Source organism: Quercus lobata, chromosome 1 (assembly GCF_001633185.2).
Source record: "Quercus lobata isolate SW786 chromosome 1, ValleyOak3.0 Primary Assembly, whole genome shotgun sequence".
NCBI classification, from domain to species: domain Eukaryota; kingdom Viridiplantae; phylum Streptophyta; class Magnoliopsida; order Fagales; family Fagaceae; genus Quercus; species Quercus lobata.
The window spans coordinates 17,880,117-17,897,865 of NC_044904.1; positions in this window are offsets into that span (position 1 = coordinate 17,880,117).

The window sequence follows — 17,749 nt, forward strand, 5'->3', positions numbered from 1 at the left end:
GACCCTCGTCATTACACAATAATTATCTTATATTATATTGTCACAAATTAATTAATTTGGAGTGGACTGGGATTACCATTTTGTCCTTGGAAGTGTTTATATAAGGCTACTCCGTTCATTTTCTCCATGCAAGCTTTCACTTGAGCCCTCACAAGAATATTACTATCTTTCTAGATTATACTTCTTCAATGGGGTTCGCTATCCTTCCAGTTTTAGCCTTATTTTGTGTAAGCTTTCACTTGAGCTCATAGAAGAATATCAATCCATTTGCTCTCTCTCTCTCTCTCTTTCTCTCATGTGTGTCTGTGTTAATTTATATACAATTGTTAATGCTCTCCGTAAGAGAATTAGCTAATGCATGACTGTTAAATTTTGTGGCAGCTTGCACTAGTAGGAAGCCATGCTTCTCTACCTTCTAAGGTCTACTGGCAGTCAGTTTTGCCGAACACTCCCATGCCGAAAGCTCTTCAGGATTCTTTGATTACCTCTACTGGTCAGATTCAAATCCCAATTCCTTACCCTTTTTTCTTTTCGAGTTCCCCAACTGGTTCACTGGTAAAGAAGAAAATTACTGTTACAGAAACTTTAGCTTGGGGCGTTAATAATGCACTTGTTTGATTTTGTTAACTAGAAGTATTGAACAAGATAAGATATATCATGCATTAAAGAGGATGCATGTATATTATCTAGAAGATAATTATTGTTTGACTTATATATGATGCTCTCTATCAAGGCTGTCAAAATCGGGATCCTATTGTGAATCGTAAATCGTAGGTGAATTGTAAAATCCTACATATTTTCAGATTTAAAGCAAAAAACGCATTGATAATGACTTTGTATGTTGAATAATCATGTAAATTATAAATTCATCAAAAAATAAAAAATAAAAATAAAAACTAAGATTTGCATCATATGATGTAATTTGCATGTCATACATCGTTAAATCTGTACTAACAAAACAAATATATTTAAGTTTTGACCCAATGTATCTAAAAGGTTCAATAAATATTTAATTAGCAATCAAATGCTAAAATATTTATCAAAACATATGGAAAATATCTTCCAAGTTCTAAGTTCCAAGTTTGAAATCCAAAATAAGCTAGCAAAGGGAAACTAGCTAACTACAATATGAAATCCAAAAGCAAAATGAATATTAAGGTGAAGTGAACATTTAATTATTCTCATTCTAAGGTCCTCATAACAACCGTTCTAAATCCCTAATCATCATCATCCATTTCATCATTTATGTAGACATTATATATATTTTTATACTAAATCTACAAAAGACATCAAGATACAATTCCACACTCAACTATTCAAGTAATACTACTCAACAACAATTAAAGAGCAAGCTCAAAAAAAAAAAAAATCAATCAATATACAAATACAAACATAGCTGATAAAATTATATATATAAAAAAATATTTTAGTAATATTAAAACACAAATTAATATATTGATTAAACAAATTTAACGACATTATAGCTTAAAAGGCAACAAAGCCAACATCAAATTCTTCAATTAGAAATGATGAAGCATTCTTTCATTTTGATTACAAGTGAACTAGAAACTAGAAAACATTTGCTTAGGTTAACATAATTTTTTTTATTAAAAAAAATATACCATCACAACATGGAAAAAAAAAAAAAAAAAAAACCAAAAATTTATGTTTTTGGTAGGATCAGTAGGATCTCATACGATCCTATACGATCCTATGTATGATCCTACCATTTTTACGATCCTAGCACGATTTTAAACGTTTTGGTGAGGTGGGATCGTAAAATGGTGCGATCCTACGATCCAGATCGTGATTTTGACAACCATGCTCTCTATTTAGGTAATAATCAGGCAGCCAGCTCTGTAAGCCCATAAAGTACTTAATTAATCATATTTGGCTACAAGTTTTCAAAAAAAAATTAAGCTCGGACACATAACCATGGTAATGATAGCCCGCACCTTGTATTTGCAAGAACTTACACAATACATGCCTTAAAAAGGTGGATGAGGTTCCACGTTACGTCCACATCTCAGCAAGTAATTAAACCGGGGCAATATTAATTTAAGAACTTAAACTATAGCGTGTATCAAATGATTTATTTTTTTTTTTTTGGAAAAGTAGTAGTTTAAAATGAAATTAAAGTACGTAGATGGTTATAAATTCAAACTCTATGTAGGTACTACATCCTATTTAAAAATTTAAAAACAAAAAACAAAAAACAAAAATTTCATTAAAAAAAAAATATATATATATATATATATATATATATTAAGAGAGTTTAAATCCACATGTGACAAAAGTGATAGAATAATTGTTAACAAAAGACAAAAATTCTCATACTATTTTTTTGAGAAAAAAATTCTCATACTATTGAGTCTCAATTATTAAGAGAGTTTTTAAGCCCATATGTTAAGAGTAAGCAATTGTTAATGATAGGTCAAGAATGTATTGACCCCTTTGGTAACTTAATCAATTAATTTAGTTAAATGAAATTAATTAAATTCAATTACATGCAATGAGCATGGTGGCACAAACAAAATCACCAAATAACTAAATGCAACGAAAATTAAATTTGACACGTGTGATTTGTTTATGAATGAGGAAAACTACCAAGGCAAAAACCCATTGGGTGAATTTAAGATCACCACTCCCAAGAATCCACTATTATCAAAACAAGCAGTTACAAGTAAAAGGAATATCAGTACCTAATACCAACCTATAGTTAAACCCTTACCCCAATACCTAATTGGACTTGCGATGTAGTAACAATCTCTCCTTTCAATGCACGGCTCCAACTATGTGACTAACCAATTGATGCATGGATTCTAGTACGTGACTAACATACCAACTTGAGAAAGATGTTAGCTGCAAAGTTCTTCAATTCATCTAGACGATGAAGACCAAGAAGCTCCTTGGTTACAAAACCCTTGGCGCACAAACGCAGTAACTTTTACAAAGAAGATGAACTATGGTAAATCGTCTACGATCACAATTTGAGTGAATAATCACTTTGCATCAAGTTGCATCACCTTAGACGGCCCTTAAAATAATTCTTATATATGTCTAGGATTGTGAGAAAAGAAACCCTACACAAATAGCTTGGATATGCGTGAAAAACAGATCTAAAAATCTGAATTTTGTAATTCTCGATAGATTCAGTCGAGAATTAAACATTAAATCTCGATAGATACATCTGTCGAGCTATCTGTCAAGCTTTAATGAATTGCACTTCTTCACTTGATTCTTAGACAGACTTGCATGACTTCAATACTAAATTTGAACTCTTATTCCTTGAAGTATTAAACACATCCTAGATCTACCTAATTACAAGTCCTAGATCTACCTAATTACAAGTAAAGTGCGTTTTGTCAAAGAATTAGCCAATTCTACATGACATATGTTCTAACAAGTTCCACATATATCATAACAATCTCCCCCTTTGGCGATCCATGACAAAACCACAACAAACAAATAAAGTATGAGAGAAGTTATAAATCACTAAACTCATAATCACTTGTTAAATACAATAAAATCTAATCCTAACACAAACTCTTAAAAAACTTTGCAAGAAGAGAGTTCATGGCATGATAGATTTTGACAACCTGTCTTTCTGAAACACTTTAAACAAAACTTATCCAGGCATCTTAGAGTGAAATAGAAATATAAGATTGCATACATAATAAAAAACATGTGTATAAAGAGAGAAAATAAATAACACATGAAGAGATAGGTGAAATGATAACAACATCATCATATATATGAGATAAAAGTACAATGTTTGCTATCATTAAATGGTCACAAAATCGGTGTATAAAAAAAATAATGTATCTAAAAAGAAAGAAAAGAAAAGATACATAAATCCTCACTACATCCCCCAAAATATATAAACACTCCCCCTATCAAAGAGTCCTATGCTAACTCTCCCCCTAAGTACATGATTACTCTTAACCCAAAGCTACTCTCTTTTTTGTCATGAATGACAAAGGGCAAGTCACTGTGAAGCGGTTATCTCCTCATCACCGGAAGAGCTAGCATCCTTATCCTCATCATCATCACCAGAGCCATCATTATTGTCCTCTTCCTCTAAAGCCTAGGGAGATGGAGACGCGGTGAAGCCACCCATGCTAGCTTATCATCGTGCGATATGACTAACACGAGTGTCCACTTGATTCAACTCAGTAGTCAATGTATCAAGGTGACCATCCACACGCTCAAGCTACGCCATAACGGCCTATAGCGTCACACCACCCGTAGAAGAAGAAGAAGGAGCAGAGGTGGATGGAGCGGAATGGGCTGGAGGAGTTGCCATCTCAATTCGTGGTTGCTTCGGTCGAAGCTAGGCCTCACTTTGTCAAACAGATGCCGCGCTAATGGCACCTATGACGATGAAGTGAGAAGACTCGGGATAAGGGACAAAAGAATGGAGAATGATTCGTGTGATAGCCAAAGGGAAAATGAACTTATCACGGGTCGTCATATCTCTATAGACATCCATAAGAGAGAGAATGAAGTGAGAATGAAAGTGTATAGTAAGGTCCTCAATGAGGGAAAGAAAAAAAGTAAGCACAAGGCTCGGTAATGGAGTTATAGTGAGACAAGGGATGGAGAACAAAAGTCATCATCATATTAAGGAACTTCGGACCTTTTGCAAAGCCCGAGTATGAGGTGTTTTGACAATCACCCCATGAAAAAGGTGTCTCACAAAAGAGAGACAGAAGTTTGTCTTTGGACACAATCCTCAGACATGGATACCTGGGGTAATCAGGATGTGATACCCTCGGAACATGTAGTACATCGGAAATAAGCTCTAAAGTAACTATGATACGTGTACCTCGAACCTGTGTAACAAACCAAGGTATAGAGGTATCAAAACGGTGCATGTTGGAGTAGAACTCCTGTATGATCATGGTGGGACAATTCACAGGTATCTCACATAGAGATTCCCATCCTCAACTATGAATGACAGTGGGTAGAGTAGTATCGGAAAAGTCCAATAGAATCACGCGGAGTTCCGAATGAATACCACGTTTGGAGAAGTTCTCCGAGAAGTCCTGACGGGCCTTCTCATGACAAAATCGAACTTGAAGAGGAGTAGGATCAAAAGAAGATGCCCCAAAACGAAGAGGGTTCCGAGATGAAGTGGTTTTGCGCATGGGTGCCATGCACAAACTATGAGAGAGAGAGAGAGAGAGAAACACCATCAACAGAGAGTACCAAATATGGAAATGAAAAGGTATGTATGCATGAACAATGCATGAGCATGTGACGTGCAAAGAAATTGCATCATGGGTTCAACCCAATCCAATCCTACTAGCAAACAAGTTCCAACATATAAACACACATTTATAATGCATGAAACATTGTGAGAATGCAAATGTAATGCAATGCATAAGCATATAACATCATATAAGCAAAACCCAACCTAAAAATTTCACAAAATACTCAAAGATTTTTAAAAACCCCCAAAAAATTCAAGAAAACCCAAAACCTAGGTCTAATTGCTTGAAATACATGAAGAAAGAGAGATTAGAGAAGCATACCAGAGGGAAAATGCAAGATTTAGGCCGAAATCCAAGAGGGGAAGATGAAGGGGTTGAAGGAAAAATGTTTGGGAGAGAAAAAGAAATGTTTCTGTCAAAGAGAGAAGGAGAGAAATGAGCCAGATTTCGTGTTGAATCTATTTAAGGAAAATGCGTCTCGATGGATCGAGGAGCTATCGAGATTTTGTCGAGCACTAATTCTCGACAGATAAATCTGTCGAGGTGCTGTCGAGAATCTGTCGACGGCAAAAGTATCTCAATGGATCAAATAGCTATCAAGAAGCTATCGGCCAGGTAAAACCTTTCTCGATGGATCAAGAATCTGTCGAGAAACTATCGACAAAAATTCTAGAAAACTTTGATGGATCAAAAATGCGTTAAGATCTGTCGAGAAAAGAAGTCCAAGGGTCTCGATAGATAGTTATTTGTCAAGAAGCTATCGAGCTTGATAAAAACAGGTTTTTCCAAGAGAGGAAAAAACACCGAAATGAATGCAATCAAACAAGCTACTCTACCAAAGATCCAAACAATATTTTAAGCTCTTAAAAACATCTCTTAACACAAAAATGCAAAGCATTCATGGTCCAAAATACACACACACACACACACTAAACAAGTCTAACCAATTTTATATTTTAAAAACAAGTCAAAACAGCTTAGTGAGCATACATTAACACATGTATTCCTTGTGATAACCAAATCATATTGTACCTGCACTTGTATCAAAAGTAGCAAAGAATTTGTGTGTTATGTGTGAAAACATTGCAAGAGTGCATAAGTGTCTCATATTATAACAATTTGAGATATGAGAAAATCAATTTAACTTACAGACAATCATAACTGCTTGATGGAGATTATCACCTTCGAGGTACATCCTATAACTCACACATCTCCTAGAAACATGCTTACAACCATATTTAAAAGCATTTTGATTCTTTTTGCTTTTAACATTCTTCGCATATAAATATTTCTTTAGCATATCAAGCATGGGCATATAAGAGAGAGAAGAAGAAATACCCAATTATGTTAAGCCGCAAACATCACAATTTTGCTATGCCAAAGCACACAGATGTTATATATGATTGGCAGGCTTTAGTGGTGAGATGATTATTCAAGCCTTTCTTTTAGGATTTTTTAGTCCTTCCCATCAAAAAGAGTGATATGAGTGTGAAGTATAAGAGATTACTTAATCATACTCATCACAAACATGAGTTACAAAGCTCACTTGCTTAGTTATGCATTAAGATGCTCATCTAAGTTACAAAAAATACAAAGTTTAGAAAACTTTGTTTCAATGGTCATCTAAGGTACACAAGTACAAATGTACACAAAACACACACTGTTTTTGTTTTTGTTTTTTTTTTCAAATTTTTTTTTAATGAAAAACAAAATAAAGCAAAACTGAAAACAAACAAATAAAAACATGTTAAACAAAGCATAGCATAAAACTAGATGCAAATGCATGAGGAAGGAGGAGAAGCACTCCATGGAGATTACACCAATGTTTTGGCGTAGGAATTCAAACTGTTTACTATCAAAAGGCTTAGTAAACAAATCAACATTCTAATCATCAGTGTGAATGAACTCAAGAGTGAGAGTACCATCTTCTACAAGCTCCTGAATGAAGTGGTGTCAAATCTCTATATGTTTTGTTCAAGAATGTTGAACAGGATTCTTAGAGATGTTGATGTCACTGGTATTGTCACAATAGATGGTAAGATGTTCTTGACAAATACCATAATCAAGGAGGAGTTTTTGTATCTACAGAAGTTGAGTGCAACAGTTACCGACAACAATGTATTCAACTTCAGCAGTGGATAAAGAGATGTAATTCTATTTTTTACTCATCTAGGAGACAAGATTATTACCTACATAAAAACAACCCCCCGAAGTATTTTTCTATTATCAGCATTACCAGTCTAGTCTGCATCAGAATACCCAGCTAAGATATCATTGGTGTCCTTGCTATATCACACACCAAAATTGGCAGTGGATTTGACATACTTTATGATTCTTTTCAAAGCAATCATATGAGACTCTTTGGGATTAGCCTGATATCTAGCACACACTCCCACATTGTAACTAATGTCAGGTCTACTAGTAGTAAGATAAAGGAGGCTACCTATCATGCTTCTATATAGAGACGAATCAACACTTTTTCCTAACAAATTAACAGTGAGTTTAACATTTGGGCTCATGGGGGTTCTAACAGAACTAGCAAATTCCAATCCAAACTTTCTGACATGCTTTTTAGCATATTTGATTGAGATATGAATAAACTTGACTTTTGGTGATGGATTTGCAATCCAAGGAAGTGATTCAGCTCTCCAATCATGCTTATCTCGAACTCGGCCTGCATAAGCTCAGAGAACTTATGAGCAAGTTCATCCTTAGTCGACCCGAAAATGATATCATCAACATAGACTTAAGCAACTATCAACTCGCCATTTTCCTTTTTGATAAAGAGAGTTTGATCAGCTTGTCCTCTTGTGAAACCATGTGAGACCAAATATTGTGTAAGCTGGTTATATCAAGCTCTGGGTGCTTGCTTTAGTTCATAGAGTGCCTTCTTGAGGTACAACACATGATCCGGAAAGTGTGGATCAATGAATCCTTGGCTGAGCCACATAGACATCTTCTTTAAGGAACCCGTTTAAGAAAGCAGTCTTTACATCCATTTGATAAACCTTGAACTTCAAGTGACACGGTAGGACTAGGAGAATATGAATGGATTCCATACGAGCTACAGGAGCAAATGTCTTATCATAGTTTACTCCTTCCATTTGGGAGTATCCTTAAGCCACAAGACGAGCCTTGTTGCAGATCACATTTCCCTCATCATCAGTTTTATTGTGGAATTTCCACTTTGTGCTCTCCTTCTAGTCTAGGCACTAGGGTCCAGACATTATTCCTTTGAAACGAAAGCAGTTCATCATGCATGGACTCAACCTAACTTTCATCCTAGAGAGCTTCCTCAACTTTGGTGGGTTCAACCTGTGACATATAGTAAGAATAAGACACAAAGTTAGAAACACATTATCAATTGTACCCTTTCTTGGTATAAGTTCATTCATATTTCCCACAATAACTTTGGGAGGGTGATTCAACTTGATCCTTGAGGAAGGTCCTTTCTTTTCATGAGATTTAGAATCAGGTGAGGTAGGAATGTCTGCTGAGACTTCCACAACAATTGGAGTACTTGGAGATGCAGGCTCTTGATCAATTATTTCTTGAACAACCTTAGGCTCAAGAGGAAGAATTTCCTTAGGTATCTCTTCACTAATTTTCCCAGAACCAAAATCTGAAGCTTCATCAATAACAACATTGGTTGTTTCCATCACCTTCTTGGTTCTTTTGTTGTACACCCAGAAGTTTTGCTAGTGGAGGAGTATCCCAGAAATATTCCTTCATCGCTTTAGGAATCAAATTTTCCTACATTCTCTTTATCCTTAAGGATGAAGCAAAGTACTTCCAAAGATTCTGAAATACATCACATTTGGCTTTCTACCCTTCCAGAACTTATAGGGAGTCTTCTTAGTACCGGCTCTGAAGTATACCCTGTTAACCGTATGACATGCGGTGTTGACAGCTTCTCCCCATAAATTTCTAGCCGCATCCTTGTTATGTGTAAGGTTGAATTTAATCAACTATCTTGTTGGCTTTATTCTGTGCCAAATTTGATTATAATTTAGCAATTAGTAACCTTGTGTTTAGGTGGGAATCATGTAAGGGTAATGTGTAAAAGAGTGTGAAGAAATCCTCAAGACTGTATAGTGAAGCAGGGACTCGCAACTGGATCTCGCGAGTGGCTCGTGGCTTGCAAGCCACCAGAAGATGCACACGAGTGAAGCATGCAGAGAAGCTGAATTGTCATGCCAACTGTAGCACCACAGGACAAAAAATCCAAACTAGCCATTCAGTTAGCTCGCGGCTTGGATTCGCAACTCAGCCAAGTCGCCAGTCCACTCTGTTATGGAAAAACTGACTATTCGCATTCCTATCTCACTCTAGTATAAATACCCCTTATACCCACGAAATATTGAGAACTTCCAGAGAGAATTTTGAGAGAGAAACCGTAGAGAAAAACAAGATTGACTCATCCACAATCTTTACATAGTGACTCTTCAAATTCCTCAACTTTCACCCTCTCTATTGTTACATCCTTGAGAGGTTCTTTAACTAAATCATTTTCTCACCATACCCATATCTGTGAGAAGGCTATTTGGTACTTTGGGAAGCAATTCGGAAGGAATCAATTCATATTGGTTGATGCTATGGGTTATAACGGAATCCGGTAAGCTAAAGAAGAAATAGGTTCGGCGTAACCTCATTGGAGTAGGAGCTTGGAGGGCTTGGGTACACTAGGTAGATTAGGCTTGGAGGGTCTTCTGTTGTTCATATATCCCAACTACATTCTTTAGTGGATTATTTACCGCTTGGAAGGCGGTGGAGAGGTTTTTCGTCGAGAGTTTCGGTTTCCTCTTTGATAACACATCGTTGTGTTGTCTTTGTGTTTGCATCTCTCTTCCCTTAATCTTTGCCATTTAATTTTTGCTGTGGATGTGATTTTATTTGGTTTAGATTGTTTATCAATTCTATTATATGCTTATGTTTATATTTTGCACATTAACTGTTTAATAATAAGCTTGAATTGATAATATGGAAATTTGGGGTCTAAATGTTCATAGTATTTTATACACATTTTGAACATTCATTGTGCAACATGGCTCTAGCCATCTCTTGAATGACTCTGTTCTTTTTTTATACTATACCATTTTGCTGAAGAGTAATAGGAGCAGAGAATTCTTGAGATATATCTGATCTAGTGCAAAAGGATTCCATATAAGAGTTCTCGAATTCTTTACCATGATCATTTCGATTTCAATCAATCTTCAAATTTTTCTCAAACCCTTAGACCTTCACCCTCAGACTTATACTCAACAAATTCACCCTCACACCTTCTACATATAGCACATTTGAGATATCTGGCAGTCCAGGTAGAGAGATGGTTCCCTTCCCTTTTATCTGTGATTTACTCCTATGAGATCCAGATGTAGTAACTCCAAAGGCCTCGATGTAGCTGATGTTTGAGTACCTGGATGTTTTGCTTTTGTCTGTTTCCCAAGTTGACACGGTCCACACACAACATTGTTCACTTTACTGAGCTTTGGTATCCCCAAAATTGATTCATACTTAGATACAATTGAAAGATGTTTGTAGCTAGCATGTCCCATCCTTTGGTGTCATAGGTCTTCATTTGGCAACAGAATGCTATTGTACACAATATCAGTATCAAGTACCAATCCATTGCAGTTATCTAGAGTGCGAACCCCACTTATGAGTTTCTTCCCATACTCATTCAACACAAGGCATTTCCCTTTTGAGAACAGCACCATAAATTCTTGATCACATATCTGATTTATACTCAACAAATTCACCCTCAGACCTTCTACATATAGCACATTTAAGATGTCTAGCAGTCCAAGTAGAGAGATGGTTCCCTTCCCTTTTATCTGTAATTTACTCCCATCGCCAAAGGTGACATTTTCTCCTTTCTTGGACTCGAAAACCTTAAAGAGAGAGCGGTCTCTAGTCATGTGTCGCGAGCATCCACTGTCAAGGTATCACAAACAAGTGTCCATTACCTTGAATGCAGACTTCATCATAAAGCATACCTCATGCTTACATGATAAGTTAGTAGGAATGGTGTTTTCTGTCATCTACCATTTATGAACAAAGCCTTTAGCTTTTTCCCTTCTCAGACGAACTCTTCTGCACATTATCATTCTGAGATAGTCTAGTTTCTTCTTTGTTATACTAAGACCTTTTTCAATGATCCTCAATATGGATTTCAAATAACTTTTAGACTTGCAATTTCTGAAACACTCAATCAAATAGAAATTAGAAAAGTAAGAAGTATTTGAAATAAAAGTTCTTTTCATGCCATTTGCAGCCATGACAACAGAGGTCAATGGATCACATAACAAAGATTAACTCTAATTAGAATGTGCCTGCTCTAATACCACTTGATAGGCCAAGAATGTGTTGACCGTTTTGGTAACTTAATCAATTAATTTAGCCAAGTGAAATTAATTAGATTCAATTACATGCAATGAGCGTAGTAGCACAAACAAATCACCAAATAACTAAATGTAGCGGAAATTAAATTTGATATAGGTGATTTGTTTATGAATGGGGGAAATCGTCGAGACAAAACCTCACCAAGTGAATTTAAGGTCATCACTCCCAAGAATCCACTATTATCAAAACAAGCGGTTATAAGTAAAAGGAATCCTAGTACCTAATATCAACCTACAGTTGAACCCTTACCCCAATACCCAATTGGACTTGCAATGTAGTGACAATCTTTCCATTCAATGCATGGCTCCAAGTACATGACTAACCAATCGATACACGGATCCTAGTACGTGACTAACACACCAACTTGAGAAAGATGGTGGTTGCAAAGTTTTTCAGTTCATCTAGACGATGAAGATCAAGAAGCTCCTTGGTTACAAAACCCTTGGTACATAGACGCAGTAGCTTCTACAAAGAAGATGAACTATGGCAAATTGTCTCAAGTCACAATTTGAGTGAATAATCATTTTGCATTAAGTTGCATCACCTTAGACGATCCTTAAAATAATCGTTTTATATGTTTAGGGTTGTGAGAAGAAAAAAAAACCCTACACAAATAGCTTAGATATGCGTGAAAAACAGATCTGGAAATCTGAATTTCATAATTCTCAATAGATTCAACTTTTGTCGAGAGCTGTTAAGAATTAAACGTTAAATCTTGATAGATACATCTGTCGAGTTTTAATGAACAACACTTTTTTACTTGATTCTTGGACAGACTTGCATAGTTTCAATACTAGACTTGAACTCTTGTCCCTTGAAGTATTAAACACATCTTAGATCTACCCAATTACAAGTAAAGTACATTTTGTCAAAGAATTAGTCAATTCTACATGACATATGTTCTAACAAGTTCCACATATGTCCTAACAGTTAAATGCTTAAATTCATGTTTTTCTAACATTTTAGGCTTTTAGGATAATTAATAATTTATCATCTGTAGAGAGGGAAAATTCCCGACCTATCACAAGCTGACACGTCACATTACCAAGTCCACAAAATACAGCCAATTACAGAACACCATATATTGCTGCTAGGTTTTGCTATCACTATTCAGAAGCCAACAGAAATTTGCCAAGTGTCATGCAAGAGCTAATCACGCATTAGCGCACGTGTAAGCGATGACTCAAGCAGCCTCGCACGTGTAAACGATGACTCAAGCAGCCTCGCACGTGTAAGCGATGACTCAAGCAACCTCGCACGTGTAAGCGATGACTTAAGCGGACCAATCAAGCTGTGACATGTGTCACCAATCAAGCTCCGCCACGTGTCGCTCACCCACCCCAAAACTCCTATAAATAGAAGCCTTCCTGAGACATTTAGAGGACCAGAATTCAGAAGTGAAAAAGCTCTGTGAAGATCAAGCCTCAAAGCCTTCAAGAACTTCAAGAACTTCAACCCCAAAATCGAAGAACATTCGAAGCAGAATCGTCCAGATCATCTGCCTAGATCCTAAAGTTCACGGGAATCAAGCCAAAAGTGTCCGAAAACATCAACAACTCACAAATCATTGAAGCTCAACGGATTCAAGCCTCTAAAGCTCCGAAGAACTTCCACCACAAACCTTCGAAGACGAAGAACGCACGAAGAACACGAAGAACGCGAAGAACAAAGGATTTCTAAACAAGCTCATAGCCAGAGATTCATTGTAATTCCGTTTCAGTAATCTTCGATCCATCCATCAACCAAATTGAAGGATATTTTGTGTTTAAGTCAAATCCACATTACCATAAATCTAATCAATAAGTTTTGCAAGGAGATCGAATCAGAGGATCACTCTTTTATAATTTCAGAGAATTGTACCACACAATCATAAATACAAATTCGCATTTGTGAAACTATTTTACTTGTTTGATTTATTTCAAACTAGAAATTTAGTCGCTTACAAATTCTGGCACGCCCAGTGGGACATCTCTGCCTCTCATCTCATTCTCCTTCAAAGAAAGAAATCAACATCACCATCTTGCTACCTACTTCAATGGCCTCTAGCAAGAATGTCCGAAAATCAGTGGTTGATGATTCCAGTGCTGATGAGTATGTCGGCCCAATCACTCGCAGTCGATCTAAAGCTCTTGATCGACTCCAACCTCAACCAACCCAAGAAAATCAATCTCCTGCTGACATTTCTCTGGACTTTCTTGTAAATAGGAAAGCTACCACCAAAGATTCATCTACCTCGGAAGATTTGGAAATCAGTAATGAATCGTCCCCAACAAAGACCTTTTCTATCAACTCTTGGCCCGTGATGAGAAACTTAAGGAGTGAAGTACCACTAACTCATCCTGTTTCATCATTTTCTCCATCATCTATAGAGGTCATGCCAGTAATGATGACTAACACCTCTACCATGGAAGAAAAGATGGCTGAAATGGAACAAAGAGTCATCCTTCTCACAAAGGCACTTGAAGAAAAGGACGTCAAAATTGCAACCCTAATGAACAAGCTGGAGGTACAAGATTCGGGTGAATCAAGCCTTGGCCCTGAGCAGCCACCTGGCTTTACCTTCAAAGGAGAAAACGTCAAGGGTGATAAAGGAAAAGGAGGTGAAGGCACTTCTCAACACGGACATTCCACCTCAATGGCCTCAATATCTGTCCAACAACTACAGGATATGATTACAAACACCATTCGAGCACAATATGGAGGTTCTTCCACAAGTTCTCTCATATATTCCAAACCCTATACAAAGCGCATTGATAACATGAGAATGCCAAATGGGTATCAACCTCCCAAGTTCTTGCAATTTCATGGCAAAGGAAACCCTAAGCAACACATTGCTCACTTTGTAGAAACTTGCGAGAACGCAGGGACTCAAGGAGGCCTCTTTGTAAAGCAGTTTGTCCGTTCCCTAAAGGGGAATGCCTTTGATTGGTATACAGACTTAGAGCCCGAGTCAATCGATAGCTGGGAACAACTTGAAAGGGAGTTTCTCAATCGATTCTACAGCACACGACGCACGGTAAGCATGATGGAGCTTACCAATACTAAACAGTGGAAGGATGAACCCGTCGTTGATTATATCAATCGGTGGCGTTCTTTGAGTCTAGACTGCAAGGATAGACTTACTGAAATATCTGTCATAGAGATGTGCATCCAAGGCATGCATTGGGGACTTCTTTACATCCTTCAAGGAGTAAAGCCCCGAACATTTGAAGAGTTGGCAACTCGGGCACACGACATGGAATTAAGTATTTCCAGCCATGGAAATACGAAACCTCCCGTACCTGAGGAAAGGAAAGAAAGACGGGAAATAAGGAAAAATGACAGGAATGTGAAAAGTAATATCAAAGATTCAATGAATGTCAATCCTGCCCCAGTCAAAATTTCAACAAAAAATGTGAAGGCCAATGAAAAGAGGCCCGAAGGAGGTCAACAGCGTGAAACGTGTCGCTCATCACTTAAGGAATGGGAACAAAAGGTCTATCCTTTCCTAGACGCCGATATGCCTGAAATGCTAGAACAACTGCTCAAGTTGAAATTAATTGAATTGCCAGAATGCAAACGACCGGAAGAGATGAGAAAAGTTGATGACCCGAACTATTGTAAGTATCATCGCATCATAAGTCATCCAATCCAAAAATGCTTTGTTCTTAAAGAACTCATCATGAAGCTAGCCAAGGAAAGGAAAATCGACTTGGATTTTAATGATGTCGCTCAGTCAAACCCGGTCACATTTTCTTGTGGGTTACCTAGTTCCCTGTCTCCAAATACTAAGCAAGGGGCAAATACCACGCTCATCCATTTTGGTTCTCTAGAACCGGTTCAAATTCAGCTCTCACAAAAAGCACCTGATTATAATTCAGATGATGATAAAAGGTCAACGATGGATGAGGAAGAAGGCTGGACGATAGTTACTCGCAAGAGATGGAAGAAGAAACGAGCATTCCCTCTTCATTTGATCACCCGAGAGTCCAAAAGAGCACAAAACCAGATTCAGCCTTGGTCAAAAAGAATGAGTGATAAGAGGCAAGGGAGACTAGGAACAAAAGTGTATGAAGATTCAGCACAAATCCAAAAATCTCGAAAGCTCATCACATTGGAAGAATTCTTCCCCAGGAAATTCTTTCAAAATGACTCAGCCGAGGCCGTCCACACAATTTCTCGTTGCGAAATCCAGGACGAAAAGGAGGACGTTGACCATGATGATCCAAAAGAGACCTTGTCATCTTTGGAGAAATTCCAATCTCAGGTCGATGAAGTTGAACCCTTGCAATCCCCCACATCACCAAAAGAAGTGCTCACCCGAGCTCTTGAGGAGCCAGAGATATACGCCCCTCATACCAATACGCTTCAACAAACACAGGGATGTTATGCATGCTCTCCAGACTTGACTTTCACTGATGAGGATCTATTGTTAGGCTCTAAGCCCCACAATCGCCCACTCTATGTCTCTGGTTATGCTCGTGAACAAAGGATCGAGCGTATCCTTGTTGATGGAGGTTCAACCGTTAACATACTTCCAAAAATGACCATGAAACGACTAGGTTTTACTATGGAAGAATTATCACACAGTCGTTTGGTCATCCAAGGTTTTAATCAAGGAGGACAACGTGCAATCGGCCTGATCCACCTAGAATTATCCATTGGAGAATTGAAAAGCAACGTCTTGTTCCACGTCATTGACGCTAAGACGACCTACAACATGTTGTTAGGACGTCCTTGGATCCATGAAAATGGAATAGTGCCATCAACCTTGCATCAATGCTTCAAGTTCTTTCAAAATGGAATAAAAAAGGTCGATGCCGATTTAAAGCCTTTTGCAGAAACCGAAACTCATTTTGCTGATGCAAAATTTTATGCAAAAGAAGACATTTCTAGCGAGGTTCTTCCAGTTGAGATCCCGTCTATGAAAAGTAAACAGGATGAAAAAGAGCATGTTAAATTCATCGCCAAAAAGGACATTTCTTCCCCAAAGAAAGGCCCAGAACCCTTCCTCCGGTATATACCATTATCACACCGCAAGAATGGACAATCACCATTCGCGGAATGCCTTCAACCTACAAAAGACATGGGAAGACCTGCAAAGCTCACGATGGAGGATGTAGCCATATTGAAAGAAGATCATGTCATGCCTTTAACTTCATCCACAAATCCTTTGCCCTCGAAGCCGTTAAATGGATTCGTGAGGTCTTTGCAAACTCCGATAGAGCATGGTATTCTACCAAGTGGGCGGACAAAAGAATGGTTCGACCCAAAGGCATATAGGCTGTTAGCCAAAGCAGGCTACGATTTCTCAAAACGAGAAGACTTAGGGAAGCTAATTCCAGAAGCCACCGGAGAAAAGATGCATGGCCTTAGCAAAACACAAAGGAAAATGCGGCTTGAAGGGCATGAAATTCATATCCCAAAGACCGGATTAGGTTATACTCCCGAACAACCAGCTCAGATATGGATCAAGAAAAGAAGCGATCCTTCAAGTTCCCAATACATAACGGTGGAGGTCGGCGAAAGTTCAAATCAAAGAAAAGACCATTCTTCACCCCATGTCTCAGTGTTTGATCGCATCGAGGCCTCGTCATCACGAATCACAGTGTTCGATAGGTTAAATACAACTTGTTTAACACCAAATCGGGACACCCTTGCTTGTAAATCAGTCTTTGATCGACTGGGGGCAACGAAAAGGCCTATTGATAGTCATTCTCAAAGTTCAATAAACTTTGACGTTCAAGGGGAGAAGAAAGCCAATGATGAGATTCGCAGTAGCATTCCTTCACGCATGAAACGTAACTTTACCTTGGAGATCAACACTCAAGGATCGCTCAAAGTCAAAAGACGAACGATTGTACATACAAGTCAGTCACCCGTCCATGATGAGGAAATTGAAGAGGTGTCATCCTCGTTTCATATTACAATAGAAGAGAGTACACTGTCAGATGCTGAAGCAACCAATGAAGAGGTCGATGAAGCTCCTCCAGCCTTGGAAGATGGAGGACAAGCTACAGTTGATGAACTTAAAGAGATCAATTTAGGAACTGTTGAAGAACCCCGGCCAACTTTCATCAGTGCGCTTCTTACCCCTGAAGAAGAGGAAGGATACCTCAAGCTCCTAGTAGAGTACAAAGATGTGTTCGCTT